The 7731-nt window shown below is 45.3% G+C and overlaps 1 long non-coding RNA gene across 1 annotated transcript; it reads left to right on the top strand.

The window, feature by feature from the left end:
- The first annotated feature begins 201 nt into the window (after positions 1-201).
- Positions 202-2065, top strand: LOC311527855. Its single transcript, XR_014713467.1, has 3 exons — positions 202-530; positions 1082-1202; positions 1991-2065. It is a non-coding gene; the product is annotated as an uncharacterized lncRNA (long non-coding RNA).
- The last annotated feature ends 5666 nt before the right edge of the window (positions 2066-7731 follow it).

Here is a 7731-nt window from a genome sequence, read left to right as displayed (position 1 = left end):
GGCCTTGCAATAGGCTGGGGCCCTGAGGCTCCCGCCACTCCCCTCCGTGCCCCACAGACGTGCCCCCCCCCCGTAGCCCTGGCCATAGGGAGCCCGCCTGCCCCCCGCTCCCCTGGGACCGCACCAGCGAGGGGCCGGGACTGGCTCGCTCCGCCCCCTTTCGCTCGCTCCTGCCCTGAGCCCCTGGGCCCGGCCCCGGCGGGGCACACACCGGGCTGCTCCTTTCGGCTCCGCGGCGCCGGACAGGCAGCACCCCGCAGGCCTCAGCAGGCCGGGCTGGGGAGCTGGGTCGGGGCACCTAGCCGCGGGTCGCTGGCGGTTGGTCGGAGCCCGGCCGCCCGCCCGCCGCAAGGATGAGAGGCCGCGGGGGCGCCTTATTGCCCAGGCGGTTCCATGGTGTAATGGTTAGCACTCTGGACTCTGAATCCAGCGATCCGAGTTCAAATCTCGGTGGAACCTGTTCCTTTTCGCCCTCCCCCCGAGCTGCACAGAGAGGGAAGGTTTCCTCTCCATCTCACACAGCCTTTCCCGTGAGTTTCTAGTAACAGAATCATTATTTTCAATAAAAATAAATTGTTTATCACTTTGGAACCTTACCCAGCCTAAGTGCATGGGGGAGTTATTGTTTGCATCCCAGTAGTTGATATATAGTTCTTCTGTTGCCATTATTAATTATTATTAATGTCTCATTAGGGGTGGGTTAATATTCAGAAGGCGACAACGTGTGAAGCCATGCAGCCGTTTCTTTACAAAGAGCAGCCTAGAGCTAGCTCAGCTGGGAGACTCAGCCAGGCTCCCACACCCCTCAGCAACAGCACAATGTGGGCTGAAGCCATCCAAGGTACAAGCAAATCAAAGCTGAGTTGGGGCTTGAGTCCCTTTGCCTCGGCTAAGTCGAATCTCTTCAATACAGGTATTAGCAGGGAAGTACTTGAATTAACAATGTGCAGCCTTCACATAGCTTTCTTTGGTCTTATGACTCCAAAGCACCCTCTGGATGCTTTGCCTACAAGTAACTCATCACCCACAAGGTGTGAACAACATAGCACAGGAGTTTTACATGGTGGGTTTTGTACTTTAGGTATTACCAAGCATGGCACTCTGTGCAACAGTCAACTGAAGAAAATGGGCTCCAGATGTGGGAGTCTCCTGTGAGAAGTCAGTGACTTGGCAGAACTGTCACATCAACAAGGACAGGGAAGGTAAGCTAACATTTCAGACTGAAACAGGCCAGTATGTAGGGTGCTCGTGGTGCTGGGGCTTGGAGAGGGAAGTGGGTAGGACCGAGTCTCGGGTGGGGAAATCTCTGGAAACATGCTGCGTCTGTAGAAAGAGAGAAATCTAGATCTATTCAGGAGCATAATGAAAGAACAGCGTGTTCCACTTCACATCACCTCCGTTCAAAGACTGGGTAGGTTTTGGATCATCCTGTCTCTAGTCTTAAAGATCTTTATATCTTTAGGAGGTATCCTTCTCCTGAAGAAATTAACTATTGGGGGAAGGAGTAGGCCATAAAGTTCTGCTTGGCAGAGGAAGACTGTCCCAATAAATTCAGGGAGGGTTTGAAAGACTCATTTAGGAGGAGGGAGCAGAAGAGAAAGATATTCAAGCATTAGCTTGGGCCAAAGGAGAAACAGCCTTGAACGTGGAAAAACATGGCAATCCCTTTGTCCTGCATGAAGCCCAGAATAAAAATCCGGTACCGCAATGTCCCTCTTAGCAAGGGATCAGAAAAGACACAGGTGAGCAAAAAAATATTGTTGGAAAAATGAGTGTTGTTTAAAGGCAGTCTAACATAAAGCAATCATGCTTGGGTACAGTCCCTGACATGCGTATTTTATAGGGGTCGAATTCATTTCAATGGAAGTCAATGAGAGCTTTGCCATTGACTTCCATGGCACAGGATTGAGATCAAGATGTGAGAAGTCAAAATGATATTCATGGCCATATAATTGAACTGGAGACTTTAAAATTTCTTCTTCTGCCACAGGATTGTTTTCAGCAGTGGAACTGATACGTTACTCATCCACATAATTAAGCGGAATATTCTCATACTCCGTGTAGCCCAGTAGCATTAAGGAGAGTTATGAATGTCAAGCACTGTTCATTGGGATAAGAAGAAACCCTTTAACATATTCATTTTTGTTGTTTAAAAATACATTATGCTGTTAAATTAACACCAGTGTGCACCTTTCTATAGCACTGAAAATAAAAGATTGAGTAGAGACATTGATTTACAATAAAATAACAAATTACGTCGTAGCAGTTCAGCTATTAAAGAAGAAGGATGGTCTAGCGGTTAGGGGGCTAGATTGGCACTCGGGAGATCTGGGTTTCATTTCTTCGTCTACCACAGCCTGGCTCTGTGACCCTGGGTAAGTCACTTAGTTTCTCCTGATGTGTCCCCATTGTGATAAAAACCCATAGCTCAGAGATCAGGTCAGCTGATTCAGGCTGCTAGTCTGAAAACTGCATTGTAGATGCCTGGGCTCTAAGACCCATCTGCCTCCTGTCCTGGGGTCATAGAGCCCAGTCTGAGCCCAAATGTCTGCACTGCAATGTTATAGCCCTGCGAGCCTGAATCAGCCGTCCTGTGCCAACCTCAGGTCTTCTACTGCAGGATAGATTACATTCTGTGTCTCAGGGCACAAGAGCTGACTTGTATTTTTCCTGGTGGGTGCTCCATCCCTGCTCTGCCCTGAGGCCCTGCCCACACTCTACCTCTTCCCACCCCCACTCTGCCCCCTCCCCTGAGACTCTGCCCTCACTCCGCCGCTTCCCACCCCCGCTCTGCCCCCCCCCGCCTGCCGCTCCCTGCTCTCTGCCTCCCCTCTCCCAAGCGCCTCCGGCCTGCTAAACAGCTGATCAGCAGCCAGCCCCAGGGCCCGAATCACTGTGGCTAGTGGGTGCTGAGCATCCCCTATTTTTTTTCTGTGAGTGCTTGAGCCCCAGAGAACCCACTGAGTTGGCGCCTATTTCTCAGGATATGTTGACACTACAAAATTATATCAATCGAAGTTACTTCGATGTACAGCCACTGCAGTAATTAAATCGCTTTGGCATGTCCACACTATGCTCCTTGTCTTGGCAGTGAGTGTCCTCACCAGGAACACTTGCACCAATTTAACAGTCGGCGTGGGGCATTGTGGGATGGCTTCTGTAAGGCAGCAAACAGTCAATGTAAGTAACCTACACTGACACTATCGACCTAACTATAGCAACCTAAGTGCTACACCTCTCGTGGAGGTGGCGTTATTAAGTCAGAGTATGTCTACACTTATTGGGGATTGACACTGCGGCGATCGATCCACCGGGGGTCAATTTAGCGGGTCTAATGAAGACCCACTATATTGACGCAGATCACTCTCCCATCAACTCCGGTACTCCACCGGAACGAGAAGCATGAAGTAAGTCGACGGGAGAGTTTCTCCTGTTAACCCAGCGCAGTGTAGACACCGCAATAAGTCGACTTCAGCTACGTCGACTCCAGCTACATTAATCACATAGCTGGAGTTGCGTAACTTAGGTCGACTTAACCCGGTAGTGTAGACTTGCCCTCAGTGTAGTGGGCAAATTACATTGGTGGTAGCTACATTTTAGTGTAGATGCTTACAGAGTTAGCTTGACTAAGCTGCCTTGCGTCGACCTAACTCTGTAGCATAGACCAGGGCTTAGTTCCTCATCTGTGCAATGGGGATAATAGTGCTGCCCTACCTAAAAGGGGTGTTGTGAGGATAAACACATTACAGAGTGTGAAGTCCTTGGATACTATAGACATTGGGGGGTTGCAAAAGTACGTAAGGTGTGAACTTGAAATTTGGCAAGCTTAGTTTCACCCTTTAAAAGACAAAAGTTTTTTTATGGTGTTGTGGGAAAAAAATAGCACAAATCAAATGACTTTTTGTTCCACAGCTGTAAAAAAAACAAAAACAAAAAAACCAAACAGCAACACAAAAAAACTAGTTGTTTTTGTGTGCTTTTATAGATTATATTTATCAGTTGATATTTCAGAAAAACTTGTAATGACACTTTTTCCATATATACAAGAGTCATTTCATCCTGCACCTAATTGCAGTTATTTCTGGGGTGGAGCTAGGTAATACAACATAAGAGTTTAGAACAGGAAGTAAGAAACGATACTGTATCCAACTGAAATGACCATAATGTTCTTTATATATCTGTAAGGTTATGACCTAGTGTAAATTATAATCGAGGGCTTTTACCAATCACGTCTTTTAAGGTGAATGTGACAGCAGATTGCCACATGCGTAAGTGGTAGTAGGAGTTATCTTTAGCTAAGACAATTTAAACTAATTAAAATAATTTGTAATCATTCTCTTCTTGGAGTAAATAGGCAAAATTAAAATATCAGAGAGTGCTGCAGATCAGGACTGAGGTGCACTGACAGAACTGTCTGGGGACAGGATTGGGGTAGCAGGAAATGCTGCAAACCAAGAATGAGGAGTGTTGGCGTAGCTGTGAGGGCAGCCAAGTTTGGATTATATGGGATACTTCATGTCATTAATGAAGTGTATTAACACTATTAATGTATACGTGCTCAGCACTGGAATAGCAGAGGATTTAGCAATTCAGGGATGAGGTGCGTTGGCATTACTGGTCTCTATGCTGCTTGTATCCTGTCAATGCCATTAGTTTCTCATTTGCGTGATCACTAAATTCAATCAAATGAAAAAAACACAAACCAAACTATCACCACATCATAGTTTCTCCATTCTTCATTTAGCTGCACACGTTTCTGTAGTGAGCAGAGTGACACAGCACATTCCCAAAAGCTAGAGCACAGACAAAGTATGAGATTCACATAGCTCCTGAATGTTTTATATGCAGGAGAAAAGGAGACCAGGTCACCGTCATAACTGTGCATTTACGGCCATGTTCTGGAAATTAATAGACTAGCTACCAAAACAAGCCCAGAAATATGCTGCAACAGCACCATTAATGTATGCATGTAGGTATCTGTGTTACAGCTATGCCGTGCCATGCATGTCCGTGACTTGTAAATGAGAGCTGCAAGGAGCACAGATCGACAAGGCACCATTGATCGGTTAAGGGTATATGGTCAAAAACACGTAGGCATCTACCCCTAACTTCTAGGGTGAAATCCTGGTCCCACTAAATTAAATGGTAGTTTTGCCATTTACTTCAATGGTGCTATGATTTCACCCTGCAGATTGGTCGCTATAAGGCATTTGAAGGAAACAAAATGAAGATTGGCAACTGTCCAGCACTACCATTGCTGGTTGCAGGTTTTCTGGCAGATGCCTGACCTTGGACCTAGATTTCCAGTCTATGTGTTGCAAATCCCATCAAACAATGAGCAGTTCAGAGAATGATTTGGATCAGCAAGTGACAATAATTCAAAATTGTCCTTGAATGGCTGATGACCCAAATTCCCACTTTCCCAACCAAAGGGACAACCGGCTTTCCCTGTTAACAGGCAAGAGGGACAAAAGCAAAGCAACACAACCTACACTACTCATTCCGAGGAGAAATATTTCCTAGAGGGGAAATCCAATCAATACTTTCCAATTTTCTGACAAGCAATGAGTCATTACAATGATGCAGAGATAATTCACTCAGCTTTCCAATCAAGCCTCTAAATTATAGAAGAGTCATTTTAGGCCTCACCAGTTTCAGTCTCATATGATGTCACTCAGAAAAAGAACTCCTGAGTATAAGATCTGTCTGCTTAAACAACAAACTTCTTTTCAAACAGACCTGACCAGATTAAAGGGACTATGGTGTACAAGGAGTTCCACTCTCCCTGGCACTGGTGAACGTAATAGAAATGCACAGCAGTCGATAGCTTAGCTAACTGAATTACACCTGTAAACTCTATACTTTCTAGTTCTACAGCTCATATAACAAGAGGTGGGCCCTGTCCAGGACATTTCCTGTAAATCAACCTACCTCTCCCTACACTGCGGAGTTCGAATAACATGGGACCCAGATCTGAAATTACCCTAGACACGTTTTCAAAACTAGCCCTAGTTTTGCTACTCTGTACGTATCTGTGTATCTGTACGTAGCTGGAGAAAGAGAAGGGAGCAGGTCTAGAAAAAGTAAGCAGTTCTCTGGGACCAGTATTAAAGTAGATCAGTGTTGAAGTAAATGGGAAAGAAAAGAAGCTTTCTCCATTCTGTGGGGAACAGGAATTTAATGCAACTGACAATATGACTCAGTGCTTGATGAGGTAAGTCTGTCATCATGTGAAATCATCAATTCCCTGTCTCCATTCTGGATTCCACAAACACACTTGCCTGGCCTATTGCCTCCACAGACACGTTTTGCAAGACAGTGCTGGCTGCTCCGTGGTTGCATATTGGTCAAGAAGTAATTTCAGAAGTTTGTGCTTCAGCTCCACACCTTTTCGTACCACTTGTTATTTTCTATATATGGCCAAATTCTGCTCTCAGTTACACCCATTTCACTTCACTGACATCTAGGTAGATTATCTGGATATAAATACAATCCACAGGACAAGTGCAGCAAGGGCAGCACCAGCACAAGTGTCTCTATCCTGCCCACCAAAACACCTTGATTTTGATCTGAAGGGACTGGCTCTAGGGGATTGAGAAAGCAGTTTAAACTCCATCCCTGCTCTTGCTGCAGAGACAGCCAACAAGGTTGGCAATTAGTGCCCAGCATGGTGCTATTCCTTGCCACATAAGCGCCTCCCTGCCAAAAACGGGACTGAGACTATCAAACTCATCACATTTAGATCATTGAACAGTCATCAGCTGGGACCACTGTCCATTGCTGCCAGACAACATTGGTTTTGATCTAGTGAAGAGCTCTCTATCATGATTCCAGTCCTTAGAAACATCCAGTTCCCCATAGTCCTTTTTTTAAAGACACTGAAATAAAAGTAATAGTATTTGAATATAGTCTAGTAATAATAATAGCTGCCTCTTAAGGTAAATGGGAAGCTGTATCTAGATTAATTTAGTAAGCTGAGATCCTAATTTTACTATGCTTCCTCTACAAACATATTCATGGTTTATTATGCCAGGAAAATGACAAAGTGCTGATAATAATCCTCCTTGAAGATATTCCTTATAAATCCACTAGATGTCCTACCCTCTTCAAATGCTTTAAGATGCAGAGAGGTTTCACTAAGTTTGGGCTTCATTTTTCTCTTTAGCAGAAATTAAACCTGGACTTTCAGTGGTGAAGAAAGACACAGATCTGCTTTCTGCACCTTGCAAGCAAGAAATTCGGCTTGGGAATGATTCTGGTGAATATCCACAAGAGCTTTCCACAAAGACCTAAGCAAGGATGGAGGTTTCTTTAAAGAATCTGCCTCCTTTCCTAGAGAATGCAAAACTTAGATTCATCAGAGCCAAACATTTGCCATACTCTGTCTTGGGAAGCTATTTATAGGCGTTTTAAAGTGAGTCCTGTGCTGACCTGGAGGCAGTGATGACACATTCTTAATTGCAGAAGTTCTTTGAATAGTGCAGTTTTGACATTCCTGGACAAGACTCCAGCCCCTCGCACTTGAACACAATGCACAGACCGGGGCTCTGGCATGCCAGTAGTCACGCCTATCTGCTAAGGCTGTCACTGTACCCACTCAGAAAGTGTTCTGTCAGTTCCAGTACAGTGTGGCTGTCAAATATCTGGTAAGAGAGACAGGCTGCAGAATAGCAAACAGTGGCTTCTCTTGTCCATGAGCCCCTCTTATTTGCCTCGAGTACCAGCTTGGGA

The sequence above is a fragment of the Lepidochelys olivacea genome, assembly GCF_965140295.1.
Source record: "Lepidochelys olivacea isolate rLepOli2 genome assembly, chromosome: 10".
Lineage (NCBI taxonomy): Eukaryota > Metazoa > Chordata > Testudines > Cheloniidae > Lepidochelys > Lepidochelys olivacea.
Note: the sequence above shows the minus strand (reverse complement) of the source record. Positions and strands in the feature narration are given on the sequence as shown.